The sequence below is a fragment of the Panthera uncia genome, assembly GCF_023721935.1.
Source record: "Panthera uncia isolate 11264 chromosome E2 unlocalized genomic scaffold, Puncia_PCG_1.0 HiC_scaffold_20, whole genome shotgun sequence".
NCBI classification, from domain to species: Eukaryota; Metazoa; Chordata; class Mammalia; order Carnivora; family Felidae; genus Panthera; species Panthera uncia.
Genome location: NW_026057589.1, coordinates 15012426 through 15028355, shown reverse-complemented (window position 1 = coordinate 15028355; position 15930 = coordinate 15012426). Strand labels below are relative to the sequence as shown.

The window sequence follows — 15930 nt, the reverse complement described above, 5'->3', positions numbered from 1 at the left end:
GTTTTTGTTTTTGTTTTTGTTTTTGTTTTTGTTTTTGTTTTTGTTTTTGTTTTATAAATAACTCTAACTGATCTTTTCCTCACTTTAATTTTTTCCTCAAGGGTTAGTGTAGAAATGAATCAAATTCTCACTTAATTCCATGATTTTCGTGACATTTCTGTTATCTCAAGAATGCCTCTTGTCACCATGACCCCTAAAGGGGAAATCTCTCTGTGAATCATATGACTGGAATTAATCTTTTAGCATCTCAAAATAACTCTGAATGTTCCCGTTCATCTTTACTTCAAAATATTGGCCCAGTGTGTGCATGTATATTTATTTATGTGCAAGCCGAGTAAACCTAGCCTTTTTGTGATCTGGAATTTTCATGACTTTTGAATGTTCTTATCATGTGGTCTTGGAACCCAACTGATGGAAGTGAGTTTATTTATAAAGAAAATATTATTTGAAACTGCTTGAAAATAGGCGATACAGAATTGCATAACATTGTGACTTTTCAAGAACCTTTTTCACAAAATATCTGAGAAATATCTCTTTTTTCCGCTGTGTATTCGCTTTCATGGCCTATAAATATTACTAGGAACATGATTTTGGGGAAAAAACTGTTTTTCATGTAACAGCGTTGAGTGAAACTGATCTTTCTCTACAGTTTAGCCTTGTGGTCCTTTTTGAATTTTCAGTGATTAATAATGTTGAAAAATATCAACATTCGTCTGAAAGTTAAGAACACGTCAGAAGGCCGATAGCCCCTTCAAAGTCCCCTGAGAGGAGGAGAAGAGAGGAGTGATTGAACTGGATGGAGAAACCAGTCTTCAGTAATGGTGATTAGAATGTCTTTTATAGATTTTATGGAAACATATGATTATCTTAGATCGTTTCCAGGGTTTTAAGAGCTGCTTATACAGCTGAAGCATCCAGAAGCTCGGGTGTAGTTGGATGTGGACCCCAGTGTTGTCTTCTCACTGTTAGATAATACGTGATGGAACTGAGGGAGGAAAGAAATGGGGGGATGGGAGAGCTCCTGCTTACCTGGACAGCAGGACATGAGCTTCCCTCTCTCTAGACCTGGAAGATACTTAAAGCAGATTCTCTCACTTGCATGGGTGTTTCCATAACTTCTTCAGAGCTCCCCCACCTGTAAGTCTGCTGATTGCACTCAGTGGCAGTTTGGGTGATGTTTTCTGTGATATGATTGCCACTCCTCTCTCCACCTCTAGTTTTCAGGACCTTCAAACCACACAGACTCTCTGCTGGAGTTCTGTCTTCTTTCCAGGTTTAGTTGTTCAGGTGTCAAAATAGGTCCAGGAGGTCCAGGCTGAGTTTTAGTATCTCAAGGGTCGTAAAACATCACCTGCTCTATGTCCCTGCTCAGTAAAAGTCCAGGGCAATTCCTGTGTGGCTACTTTTATTGTTGTTCTGCTTTATTTAAAACTTTATTTTTTATGACTAAAAAAATGTTCGGGGCTCCTGGTTAAGCGTCCAACTTTGGCTCAGGTCATGATCTCGCAGTTTTTGAATTTGAACCCAGGGTCGAGCTCTGTGCTGACATCTCACAGCCTGAAGTCTGCTTCGGATTCTGTGTCTCCCTCCCTCCCTGTCCCTCTCCTACTCACACTCTGTCTCTGTCTCTCTCAAAAATAAACATACGTTAAAAAAAAATGTTCTGTAGACCTCTACGTTTCAACGGCAAGAGTCAGATTCCATTTTACCATTTTCACCCCTTCCAGGAAGCATGAAGCAAGCTTTCCTTTGGGCTCCATTGGAAGCTCACCTTCTACCCTCAAGATTCCTCCCCCTACACGCACACAGAAGCTTACACCAACTCACACACCCTGTCCTCCTGTGTGTTGCGGGGGGTGGGTGTGTGTGGGACACATGGCACCGGTTTCTCTGAAGAAATCACCTTCATAAAATTCTCTCTACAACTAAAATTCCTGAGGCACCTGGGTGGCTCAGTCAGTTCAGTGTCTAGCTCAAGTCATGATCTCGCCGTTCATGAGTTTGAGCCCTGCGTCAGGCTCTCTGCTGTCAGCCTGGAGCCCGCTTCAGATCCTCTGTCCTCCTCTCTGCATCTCCTCCACACACCTTCCCTCTCTCTCAAAAATAAACATTTAAAAAAATTGAATAAAAAGATAAAACTCCTAACCATTTTCTACCCTCCAGCCAAGTGAATATCAGTTGGTAGCATTTCCTTTTGATATCTACATCGTGATCTGACTCCTAACGCTTCATTACGCTGTATCTTTTATATCTGTGTGTCTCAGCCAAAAATTTCAATGCTCCTTTGCAGGAGCTTAAAGTCAGAATATCTACTTAATTGTATTTATTTGGGCTGGGAAAGATTTCCAAACATGCATGCCCTAGCAGAGCAAAACTGGTCTTGGGTCCATCATTGAATTTGAAAATGTATTTATGAGTTGGGGCCATTAAACCAATCAATCAACTCATCAAAGACTATCTTCCTACACTAACTCCTTCTAAACACAAGTAGCAAATTAAAACTGGTTCTTTTCTGTATCTTTTTCACAGTTTAAATCAATAATTTCAAGAGCAGGCTCGCTTTGGCTGCACGTGTACTAAAATTGGAACAATTCAGAAAGATTAGCGTGGCCCCTCAGCAAGGATGATGTGCAGATCCATGGAGGATAATTTCAGGAGCTAAATCAGGTATCAATTTTTACCTATGTTCAAATAAGGAACGTTGTCTTCTTGGCATCTTTTTCATTCCAATCTTATTTTCCGCACTCACCAACAGACCCTCTTCTGGTGCTCTGCCCCAGCTTGGAGGTTGCTAATCACTGGGGTGAGATTCAGAGCAAGACTGAAACCAAATGATCTGCAGTCTCTGTGTACCCTTGAGAATCATTTTCTCCACAGCACCTTCGTGCTTGGTGGAAAAGGCAGACTTCATTAGCGTAAGTCACGAATAACACAACGAAATAGTACTTTCCAGACTTCAGTGACACTACAGGATTCAACTAAGAAGCTCGTTTTGTCTGCGATAACTTAAGCCAGGAAAGACTTTCTTATCTATTTGGCCTTTTCCTATTTTCCCCTCAATCTAAGCTAATTTATCTTAAGGCACTGTCACCAGTGGTCCTCACTCATGTAAGGTAAGTACAGTTGTTCAAATGGGTAAGCTGTGTTGGATACAGTAAAATATCTTTGTAACTCACAAAAAATCTAGACAAATGAGAAGAGATCTCCCAGATAAGACTTCCAGGAATCACACTGGCTCACTTCTCCCTTAATAAGAGAACCCAATATGTAGCCGTGTCGATTGTCAGTAATGGTTTTCCCTGCCTTATTGCCATCTAGGTACAAGCTCTGATAATATGTTCTTTTTGAGATGTAAGGAGAAATTCTGTGTGGTAACTGTGAAAAGAACAAATACCTTAAATGGGAAAGTTTATATCCTCATTTGGGAAGCGATAACAAATACCAACATAGAAGATTCAAGATTCAAGAAGATTCAAGATTCAAGATTCAAGACCAACAAGAAGATTTAATCTTTGGCTCAGTCCCATCAGATAAATATTACTCTTGTCACAATTGTAAAGGAAAATAACCTGAGAGGTAAACTCCCATGCTAGAGAAGATTCAAGAAGATTCAAGATTCAGTGGGTACCTTAGTATTCCCTATAGCGCTAGTTATGATGGCAAAGAAATTGATAGCCTGAAAGTCTAGCAGAAGGTTATTGTTCAACCACAGCACCAAAATCTTCTGCCACCATGCATTCCCGTCACGATTTTCAAGAATACTTAATAATCCGGGAATGTGTCTCGCTGTTTACATGCTGTGCAAGAATGAAGTATATTTTTCCATGTGATGGAAAATTATACAGCCTTAAATATTGTTTCTGAAGATTACTAATAACATGGGGAAATGTTTATGGCCTTATGTTCACCAAAAAGCATGATGTCTGCTTGTACAAAATGCCACTAAGTGCATAGAAGAAATCTTATTTTTTTTTAGTACTACTTTTTTTAAAACTTTTTTTTAACATTTATTCATTTTTGAAAGGCGGAGAGAGACAGAGCGCGCATGGGGGAGGGGCAGCAAGAGGGAGACACAGAAACACAAGCAGGCTCCAGGCTCCGAGCCATCAGCACAAAGCCCGACTCGGGGCTCGAACTCACGGACCGCGAGATCATGACCTGAGCCGAAGTCGGCCACTTAACCGACTGAGCCACCCAGGCGCCCCCATAGAAGAAATCTTAAAAAGAAATACATGAGAATGCGAAACCCTGCTTTCACACGAGTGGTCAGGATACGTGCATACCTCGCCCCTCTTCTTTAGTATAGCTGAAGGTTTGTACAGGGGAAAAAGTACCACCTTTGTAGTGGAAATACACTTCTAACTTGTATTTCTAAGAATAAATACAAGCACAGTAGAGACTTTAAGTAAAAGGAGGGCTGGGGAGGCTTCCTTGGCTTTGGCATTTAGAAGATAATTGAAGAACTTAGCCAGAACATTTTCAGTGAAGGTGATGGGGGGAGAAGTCACTTGGCTGGAGATTAAAATTTTAAATGGGAAGCTAAATGTGTTAGCGAATTTAAACCCTATTTCCAAACCACTTGGCTATGAAAGGGATGGAAAAAGATAAAGGAGTAGCTCAAGAGGGACATTAGGTTAGGAACGTGCTATATCTATACGTTTAATGGGAGATACCAGAGGATATTTAGGGCTGCGTGGGAGTCCGTAGAAAAGCAAACGTTTTGAATATAGGTTAAAAGCCTCAATTTTCTCTGGGAAGGAAGAGAAGTTATCAGCAGAGAAAAGTGGCTGGTGGCAGGTTTTGAGAAGAGGTTAACAAAGAATTAAAATCGTTGCTGTGGTGTTTTTTTTCCCTGCACCGGTAGTTGACCAGTGGGCATGACAGTATTGCTCAGCCGCGTTAGAGCCCAGATGCCACTGTGTTCCTGGAATGCGTGACGACACCAATCTGCTCAAATGTGTGATTTCATCTAACAGTCTGCGGGGGGCTGGGATGGAGCAGAAGAGGTGAATAACGGGACCGATGCGGAATGGAGAGATTAGAAGTTTGGGTGGGAAAGGGGGACCGAAATTATAACTCCTTTGCAACCTCAGGGACGTGGGGGCTGAGGAGCCCGCGCTGGGAATTAGGGCTTGTAAAGGAGTGGAGGTGTAGCCCCCAGATCAGGAAGTGGACAGGGTCCTCGAGGGCGGCCTGAGGCACTCAAGCCATTGTGTCATCTTGTGTCTCTTCCTTGCGGATGGGTCTGGCTCATCGTGCTTTCATCAGCAGGGTTTTTATTGTAAACGTGACCTAACCAGGGAATATTTTCCAGGCTCACTTTCTTGTATTTATTTTTCTTTAATTGCACAGAGTGTTGTGAATAGTCATAGAAGCAACAGCGAATAGTGTCTGTCACGGAGAAATGAGCGGTCCTTGGCCACAACACATAAAGCTGCTCCGTGGAGCTGGGGAGCGTGCCCTGTGGTCTGTGCAGGTAAAGGGGGCTTTCAGAAAGAAAGAGCACCCCGAGGCTCTTCCTAGGCAGCTAAACTCTCCTTGCTGGAGTATCATCCCTGATAATCAGATTTTGTGTCACCCGTGAGCTAAATTATGTGTGAAGGCTGAAAGTTGAAAATTCCCTCTCTCATTGGAGGAAATAAGATAGAAGGTTAGTGTCTTTTTAAAAAAAATTGTAAATATATATAAATATATATATGTATATATTTTTCTCATTAGTGTGATAACAAAAATTCACATACACTGTCATTTTGTACGTTCCGATTGCATTAGAGATCAGACATGATTTTTCTTCTGTGCCATCAAGAACATTATTTTTAATCATTGCTGCCACAGCATGTCTGAGGCTGTCTGGTTCTTTTTAATCACATAATCAAAGGAATGTAGTGGGTTCATCATGAGCATCTATAAGGCAGTGTCCACATAGACTTTGGGATAGTTTATGGCCTCAAAGTAGGAGAGGGACTAATATAGCCTATATAATGATTAATATTATAGATCAGTCCTTCCATATCTACTTCAGGGCTCCTTTGCATTTATTCCATGTAATAATTAATAATAGGCCCCGTGGGCTTTAAACATTAGCCATGTCCTGTGAATAAATAATAAATGTATCATAAACAAGCAGGGAGAAAAGGAATTACCGTGCACACTTTAACATACTCAATTCAGTATCTGTACTGAATTTCCCATAAATGGGTAAAATGCGTCTTAGAAAATACCCCTAAAATCAAGTACTTATTAAGACAGGTTCACACTGATGATGGTACAGATATTGAGCGTGTAATCTGTGCCTCGTACTATTGCAGGTGCTCTCTCTGTATTATCTCACTTAATCTTTGGCTCAGTCCCATCAGATAAATATTACTCTTGTCACAATTGTAAAGGAAAATAACCTGAGAGGTAAACTCCCATGCTAGAGATTATATACCCACCACCACCTGACCATCCCTGCCCTCTACAAGACTCTAGATGCCATTATTTGTTATACTTAGGATAAGGTAGAGTTCTTAACTTTGTTGGTTTCCAAGAACGATCAGATTTTTTGCCCCATTTATCTAGTGGGATTCGTTATTGTTGCTTTCCAACACTGTGTCATTACACTGATCTTCTTTTATATCTAGGGGTAGACTGTTTTAAAAGCTGAATTGATGCAGGCAGTAAAATCTAATGACCGTGTGTCAGCGTCATTAGTGGAATGACGAAGTTAACCTGATGCGTCTCTTAATATAGAACAAGAGTCTGTACCAAAATTTGTTAATGCAAAATATTAAAAATCCTAACCATTAATACATTCTAACATTGACCGTAAAATGGTATGGCATCGTGTTTGGTTCTGGTTTTTCCTATTTGAAACATCTTGTCTTTGAAGGTTCCTTGAATTTTAAGGTATACCAATATAATGAAATGCAAACATCATTTTCCATGCACCATTGAACCTAGCAGTTGGAATTTTTAAAATGCATTTGTAAGGAGAAACTTAAAGAAGGATGTGTTTTCGTTTATTTTTATTAAAATTCTGCATGCTTACCTAAGTGAGTCTCCTGAGCAGCACATGGCAACTACATAGCAACGTAGGCTTTAAAGAAGTTTTGCAAGTTCAAATTAAATACCATTTCACACAGGCTAATGGAGTTTTTAGCAAAATTCTCCAGTGGTGGGGGGAGAAAGGCAATAAAGTTTGTCTAAACTGGAGAATAGCCGATTGGACCTTGAAAGTCAGAACTGGCCCATTATTGGAAAACATTGAATGACTTTTCCTGTCAAATTTTCTGAATTACCCCGGACCCTTTCCTGACCTAACCCAGCACGTATGTGTTTCTGTTAGCAGCTCCCCCCACCAGGATTCCCCAGTACAGCTAACTAGTCTGCATTTATCCTAAGAGGGGAAAAGCTGTCTAAAAAGGAGACTTTTCTCCAGAGTCATTTCAATAGGGCCATGACTTTTTGTGTGGTCTCATCTGCTCATCTCGTCTCATCCAAAAATACAGCCATCCCTTAACTCTCTGTGACCCAATGGTTACTCTCACAGTGGTACTTTTCCTTGATATGGTAGAGTTCAGGCGATCTTTCAGGAGACATCTAGATGTTCGATATCTCCTGTGTCCTTGCCCATGCTTCCTGAGTGAATTGGTTACTGCAAAGGCTTCTCAGTTCTGCTTCCTGACTACACCACTAGCCGGGTATTCAAGTGACCGAGGTTTAGATTCTAGATCTGTCGCTGTCACTTGTAGGATTTGGAGTAAATCACTTAATTTCCGTGAACTTCGTTGCTCAGATCAAAGTAGTGTATAATTAAGAATGATTGTGAGGATTACAACAGATATTGTGAGTGAAGTTTATTTGTTGAGACATTGTAATATAATTACATATAATTAGGGAGGCTATAAAATAAACCCAAATGTGAAAGGGTGGAAACGTGAAGTGGCGGTAATGGGAGAAACATATTGAGAGGAAAAGAAATTGACAAGGTAAAAGTGAAAAACAATGAGGTCTGTCATAAGGCTGTCGTAACCAATCCTATTTTTTAAAATAATGTGTTGTGCCATAGTTTGCTTTCATTGCAGAATGAAAATTCAGAATTAGAATATTATGCTGTATAAGCTTTGGCACCCTGGAATCGATACGTCTTTCACCTTCAAGTCAGTGAGAATTTATTCTTGAGAGCGGTCCATACTTAGCAGAAATAAAATTACAGACCTACCCCCAGTGAAAACATTAAAAAATGTAACAGCTGTAATTCTCATGATAATGATGAAGCCTCACATGTATGGGCAAGAAATACTAGTCAAGAAATTACTCTGTCGGACGTTCTAACCATTGTACATGCATCGCCTCGTTTAATCATGATACCAACTTTACGGTGTTGGTCATGTCAATAGCACCATGACACAACTGGAGCTCATTGACTGTACATGACTCGTCCACAGTCACAAGACAAATACGTAGCAAAACCAGGATGGGAACCTCCCTCCTTAGCTGCACAGTACATGTCAACAGTCACTAGAAGGGCTCCCTTCCTCTTTCCCCTTCTGGCCACTGGTGTGCAAGGACGGAGCTGGCTCTAGCATCTTGCAAGCCTCCATTGTTAAGTCGTGAGCAATTTTGTGAGATCATTGTTAAACACAGTTCCTCTTAAACTGACCACAGTGGAAACATTTATAGCACAGAAATTGGCAAATATTACAGGTCAGAGACACCCCCTCCCAGCCACCAGAGCCAGGTGTTAAACATTTACCATCATACCACTGAATTAAAGTTGGAGATGTTCTTCTAGCTTCCATTTATGGCTAATTTTAAATGCCTTTTAAATTCCCTCAAAAGCAAAAGGGAAAACGAATCAAAATGAACCATAAAATAACAGTCAGATTTCCATCAGGCAGTTTGTGTTACACCATGTTGATGTTTGATATCCTTTGTAAAAATAGGGCAATTTTTAATGTTGAAAGTTAAAGAGTTTCATCTTCGGGAATTCTCTCAGTAGAACTGATTACTTCCAATGAATGGGACTATTCCTACTTTGTGTGTAGAAAGAGATGTAGTACTTTACTTTTACAGTATTGTAAAGAAAGAAAAAGGTTTTATCACAAAAGTTACTGAATGCTATATGAATAGGAAATGCATTGATTAAATTTTCTCTCGTGCACAATGAATGTCTCATCCCTAGATGTTTTCATCCACCCCAGGTAAATGCCAGCATATCCAAAACCAATTCAAAATGATGTCTGTTTTTCCTTCTAGGTTAAACAAATATTTACAATTGAAAGTAGCACAATGATTTTACTTTCGGCTAAAATTATTCTCTTTATGGATTAGATTTATCACAAATATAAGGTGATTTGTAACTGATTTAAGTAAATCTAAAATACAAGTTCTATGCGTTTATTAATCTACCTTCATGATTTTAACTTTACTGATTTAATAAATGTGCAAATAGAATGATTCTGGAGGAATTTTAACTAGAGTATCAAAATATCCAGTCTAAGAAATTACCTGTACAATTATGATATTTTAACTCATTAATATCAATTTGGTTCAGAAACACTTGCCAAGAAAATTATAATTATACTTACAAATTGGTGTTTTTTTCATTTACCTCACTTAAGAACTATGTCTTAACGTTACAAAAACGTTCATGGTTTTTGAACACCTCGGGGAAAATGTTCTGGTCATCACTGACAAAGTGTTTAATAAACTGACCCATTTCTTCTCTGAACACGTGCATTTTTCACTCACCAATATATGAAGAGGCTTATCATTTTTGTACCTTTCCGTAATGTTTAACACTTGCCTGAAAGAATCATAATATTATTTTACAAATGATGTCCATCCTGGAAATGTTACATGAACAAATTTCACCACTCATCCAAAAGTCGATCCAAAGCTATAAGAATCCTCTTGGGACTATGTCCATGTCTTTGTGAGAACCTCATAATATTATTCATATTTCACTTTGGTGAGCCTTTCCGTCTCTTCTGTTAGAGGATAAGCCCCTGCGGTATATAAAAAAGGGTTGGTCATTTCCTATAAATGTTACAATAAAGCCATTTGTTATTTTTTTCTTTTAAGATTTTATTTAAATTCAAGTTAGTTAACATATAGCGTATTGGTTTCAGGAGTTGAATTCAGTGATTCGTCCCAAAGCTCATCCGAGCAAGTGTCCTTCTAAATGGACACTGTCCTTATTAATCACCCGTTTAGCTCATCCCCTGCCCACCACCCCTCCAGCAATCATCAGTTTGTTCTCTGTATTTAAGAGTCTCCTATGGTTTGTCTCTTTCTCTGTTTTTATCTTATCCTATTTTTTCTTCCCTTCTCCTATATCCATCTATTTTGTCTCCTAATTGCCACATATGAGTGAAATCATATAATATTTGTCTTTCTTTGACTGACTTATTTCACTTAGCATAATACACTCTAGCTCCATCCATGCCATTGCAGATGGCAAGACTTCATTCTTTTTGATGGCTGAGTAATATTTCATCGTGTGTGTGTGTGTGTGTGTGTGTGTGTGTGTGTGTGTATGGCACATCTTCTTTATCCATTCATCATTAAATGGACATTTGGACTCTTTCCATAATTTGGCCATTTTTGATGGTAAGTTATAAACATTGGGGTGCATGTGCCCCTTTGAATCAGTATTTTTGTATCCTTTGGATAAATACCTAGTAGTACAATTGCCAGGTTGGAAGGTGGTTCCTTTTTTTAACTTTTTGAGGAACCTCCACTCTGTTTTCCAGAGTGGCTGTACCAGGCCACACTCCCACCAACAGTGTAAGAGGGTTCCCCTTTCTCCACGCCCTCACCCCTCAACAACATCCGTTGTTTCCTGAGTTGTTAATTTTATCCATTCTGACAGGTGTGTGGTGCTATTTCATTGTAGTTTTGATTTGTATTTCCCTGATGATAAGTGATGTTGAGCATCTTTTCATGTGTCTGTTAGCCATCTGGTTATCTTCTTTCAAAAAGTGTCTGTTCATGTCTTTTGTCCATTTCTTCACTGGATTACTTGCTTTTTGGGTGTTGAATTTGGTAAAATCTTTATAGATTTTGGATACTAACCCTTTATCTCCAATGCCATTTGCAAATTGAGGTCAAAGAGGTTGCTGTCTGCATTCTTCTCTGGGATTTTGATGGTTTCCTGTCTCACATTTAGATCTTTCATCCATTTTGAATTTATTTTTGTGTATGGTGTAAGAAAGTGGTCCACTTTCATTCTTCTGCAAATTGCTATCTAGGTTTTCCAACACCATATGCTCAAGAAACTGTCTTTTTTCCATTGGATATCTTTCCTGCTTCATTGAAGATTAGTTGACCATATATTTGTGGGTCTATTTCTGGCTTCTCTAGTCTATTCCATTGATCTGTATGGCTCTTTTTGTGTAAGTACCATACTGTCTTGATGATTATAGCTTTAATACAGCATGAAGTCCAGAATTGTGATGCCTCCTGCTTTTCTTTTTCAACCTTACTTTGGCTATTTGGGGTCTTTTCTGGTTCCATACATATTTTGGGATTGTTTGTTCTAGCTCTGTGAAAAATGCTTGTGTTATTTTGATAGGGATTGTGTTGAATGTGTAGACTGCTTTGGGTACTACAGACATTTTAGCAATATTTGCTCTTTCAGCCCATGAGCATGGAATGTTTTTCCATTTCTTTGTGTCTGGTTCAGTTTATTTCATAAATGCTCTATAGTTTTCAGAGTACAGATCTTTCACCCCTTTGGTTAGGTTTATTCATAGGTATCTTATGGGTTTTGGTGCAATTGTAAATGGGATTGATTCCTTGATTTCTTTCTCTGCTGCTCCATTATTGATGTATAGAAATGCAACAGATTTCTGTATGTTGATTTCTTATCCTGTGGATTTGCTGAATTTATGTATCAGTTCTACAATTTTTTGGTGGAGTCTTTTAGGTTTTCTGCATATAATATCATGTTGTCTGTGAAGAGTGAAAGTTTGACTTCTTACTTGCTGGTTTGGATGCCTTTTATTTCTTTTTGTTGTCTGATTGCTGAGGCTAGGACTTCCAGCGCTATGTGGAATAAAAGTAGTGAGAGTGGACATCCCTGTTGAATTCCTGACCTTAGGGAAAACGCTCTCAGTTTTTCCCAATTAAGTATGATATTAGCTATGGGTCTTTCATATATGGCCTTTATGATGTTGAGGTTTCCTTCTGTCCCTACTTCGTTGAGGGTTTTTATTAAGAAAGGATGCTGTATTTTGTCAAATGCCTTTTCTGCATCTATTGAGAAGATGACGTGGTTCTTACCCTTTCTTTTATTCATGTGGTGTATCACATTGATTGATTTGTGGATATTAAACAACCCCTGCAGCCCAGAAATAAATCTCACTTGATTATGTTGAATAATTCTTTTAACGTACTTTTGGATTTGATTTGCTGGTATCTTGTTGAGAATTTTTGCATCCATGTTCATCAGGGATATTGGTCTGTAATAATAGTAGGGGACTTTAACACCCCACTTGAGCAATGGACAGATCATCTAAGCAGAAGGTCAACTGGGAAACAATGGCTTTGAATGACATACTGGACCAAATGGATATAACAGATCTATTCACAGAATTTCATCCTAAAGCAGCAGAATACACATTCTTTTTGAGTGCACACAGAACATTTGCCAGAATGGATCATATGGGTCACAGATTGGGCCTTAAGCAGTACAAAAAGATTGAGATCATACCATGCATATTTTCAGACTATAATGCTATGAAACTTGAAATCAACCACAAGAAAAAATTTGGAAAGACCACAAATACATGGAGGTTAAAGAACATCCTACTAAAAAATGAATGAGTTAACTAGGAAATTAAAGAAGAAATAAAAAAATATACGGAAGCAAATGAAAGTGAAAATGGAACAGTCCAAAACCTTTGGGATACAGCAAAGGTGACCCTAAGAGGGAAGTATATAGCAATACAGGCCTTTATCAGGAAGCAAGAAAAGTGTCAAATACACAACCTAACCTTACACCTAAAGGATCTGGAAAAAGAACAGCAAATAAAGTCCAAAACCAGGAGAAAAAGGGAAATAATAAAGATTAGAGCAGAAATAAATGATAGAGAAACAAACAAAAAAACAGTAGAACAGATCAATGAAACTAAGAGAATTCTTTAAAAGAATTGACAGAATTGATAAACCCCTAGCCAGACTTACCACAAAGAAAGAGAAAGGACCCAAATAAATAATATCACAAATGAAAGAGGAGAGATCACAACCAACACTACAGTAATACAATTATAAGAGAATATTATGAACAAATATATGCCAACAAATTGGGCAATCCGGAAGAAATGGACAAATTCCTATAAACACATAAACTACCAAAACTGAAACAGGAAGAAATAGAAAATTTGAGCACATCTATAACCAGCAAAGAAATAGAATCAGTAATAAAAAAATCTCCCAACAAAATACAAATCAAAAACGCAATGAGATACCACCTCATAGCTGTTAGAATGGCTAAAATGAACAACTCAGGCAACAACAGATATTGGCAAGGGTGCAGAGAAAGAGGATCTCTTTTGCACTGCTGGTGGGAATGCAAACTGGCGCAGCCACTCTGGAAAACAGTATGGAGGTTCCTCAAAAAATTAATTGCACTACCCAGCAATTGCACTACTAGGTATCTTATCCATAGTATACAAAAATACTGATTGAAAAATACTGACACGTGCACCCCAATGTTTATAGAAGCACTATTGACAATAGCCAAAGTGTGGAAAGAGCCCAAATATCCATCAACTGATGAATGGATAAAGATGATGTGGTGTGTGTATGTATGCGTGTATATATATATATATATATATATATATATATACGCATACATATGTACATATATACATACATACAATTGAATATTACTCTGTGATTAAAAAGAATGAAATCTTGCCATTTGCAACAACATGGATGGAACTAGAGTGTATTATGCTAAGTGAAATAAGTCAGAGAAAGATAAGTATCATATGATTTCACTCCTTTGTGGAATTTAAGATACAAAACAGATGAATAAAGGAAGGGAAGCAAAAGTAATATAAAAACAGAGAGGGAGACAAATCATAAGAGACTCTTAAATACAGAGAACAAGCTAAGGGTTGCTGGTGGGGTGTTGGGTGGCAGGATGGGCTAAAGGGGTGAAGGGCTTTAAGGAGGGCACTTATTGGGATGAGCACGGGGTGTTATACGTAAGTGCTGAATCACTAAATTCTATTCGTGAAGTCATTTTTACACTATATGTTAACTAACTTGGATTTAAATTAAAAAAAAAAATCTCCCAACAAACAAGAATCCAGGGCCAGATGGCTTCCCAGGGGGAATTCTACCAAACGTTTGAAGAAGAATTAATAGGGGCGCCTGGTTGGCTCAGTAGGTTAAGCATCTGACTTTAGCTCAGGTCATGATCATGCAGTCCATGAGTTCAAGCCCTGTGTTGGGCTCTGTGCTGACAGCTCAAATCCTGGAGCCTGCTTCAGATTCTGTGTCTCCCTCTCTCTCTGCCCCTCACCCCCGCCTCAAAAATAAACATTAAAAAATGTTAAAAAAAATAAAAATAATTGGTAAAAAAAAAAAAGAATGCCTCTTCTTCTGAAACTGTTCCAAAAAATAGAAATGGAAGGAAAATATCCAAACTCATTCTATAAGGCCAGCATTACCTTGATTCCAAAATCCATCAAAGACCCCACTAAAAAGGAGAAGATAAAAGCATTTACGTTCATTTATTTATTTATTGAGTACATAACATATATCTTTGTGTAAGTGCTTAGGATGAATTGATGATAACTTTACATCATGATAGCATATACTATTAAAAGGCAAGACTGATAATCTATGTTTATTTGCTATTTTAAGATATTAGACTTTAATAAATATCATGTGTATAATGAGAACAGGACATCAGAATCAGCAGTTTAGGGAATACGGGTTGGCCGACTTGGAGCTGTATGAACCTAAATCTTTTGGACACAGCAGGGCTTGTAACCCTCTGGGACAGGGCCTCCTACACCCTACCTGGTAAAACCACCCTACTTGGAGAATAACTAAAATTATTGCTCCAACTACGTGTGATCTTTACACAGCTCAATTCGTTTTCTTTTTTAAATACCCTACACATTTTAAAGCAGTTTCTAGGAAAGGCCAGTGCACATCTTTACATCTCTAGGTAAAGCCATTTTTATGTGAAGTCTTTTTGTAGGTCATAAATCCAGTATTTCCAAACCTGTAGTTGTCTTTCTGCTGGCTCATTCCCAACCCTGATTCACTAGTAGGTTGACATATATTCTTACATTCTTCTGTATAGGAGAGATTATCAACACTTAGATAGCACATGGTATTCAAATTGCTTCATTGATAACGTAGACCCCCTCAAATTAGAGATTCTGTGTTATCACATCTGTTCATGATCATATTGCCATTAGAATTTATTTTTCTATGCATAATATATAAAAATAAGTTATATATAAACATTTGTAACTCTGTTATATATAAGTAATATATGTAATATTTTTTACATCTATATGTGTAATGTGTGTGTAAATATGTAACATTTACACATAAATATGTAATATGTAATATATAAGTAATAGATTTCATAAAAATATATGATATATAGAAATGTTAATAAATTTAAATTTACGTATAAATTTTATTTTCCTGATTGCTTTGTTTAAGCTCTTTGCAAGCCAAGGAAGTCTTTCCTCATACGGGTTGCAAATTATTTATCGCTTAAATTTGTGTGGTTTGTCCTTTGACGTTTAATATGTATGTGTATAGAAAACAAAACTATATGTGAGTTTGGATATTTTAAACATTTTACATTAGTTTATTGATTTTCTTCTGAGTATGACTTCTGATACATTCCCTAGGATTTGACAACTTTGAAGAAGCCTAAACGTGTACACTGATTATGAACGGTAA

General features: G+C 38.0%; 1 pseudogene; it reads left to right on the top strand.

Annotated features, from left to right (window-relative positions):
• Positions 1 to 2554: 2554 nt before the first annotated feature.
• Positions 2555 to 2653, top strand: LOC125916678 (uncharacterized; annotated as a pseudogene).
• The last annotated feature ends 13277 nt before the right edge of the window (positions 2654 to 15930 follow it).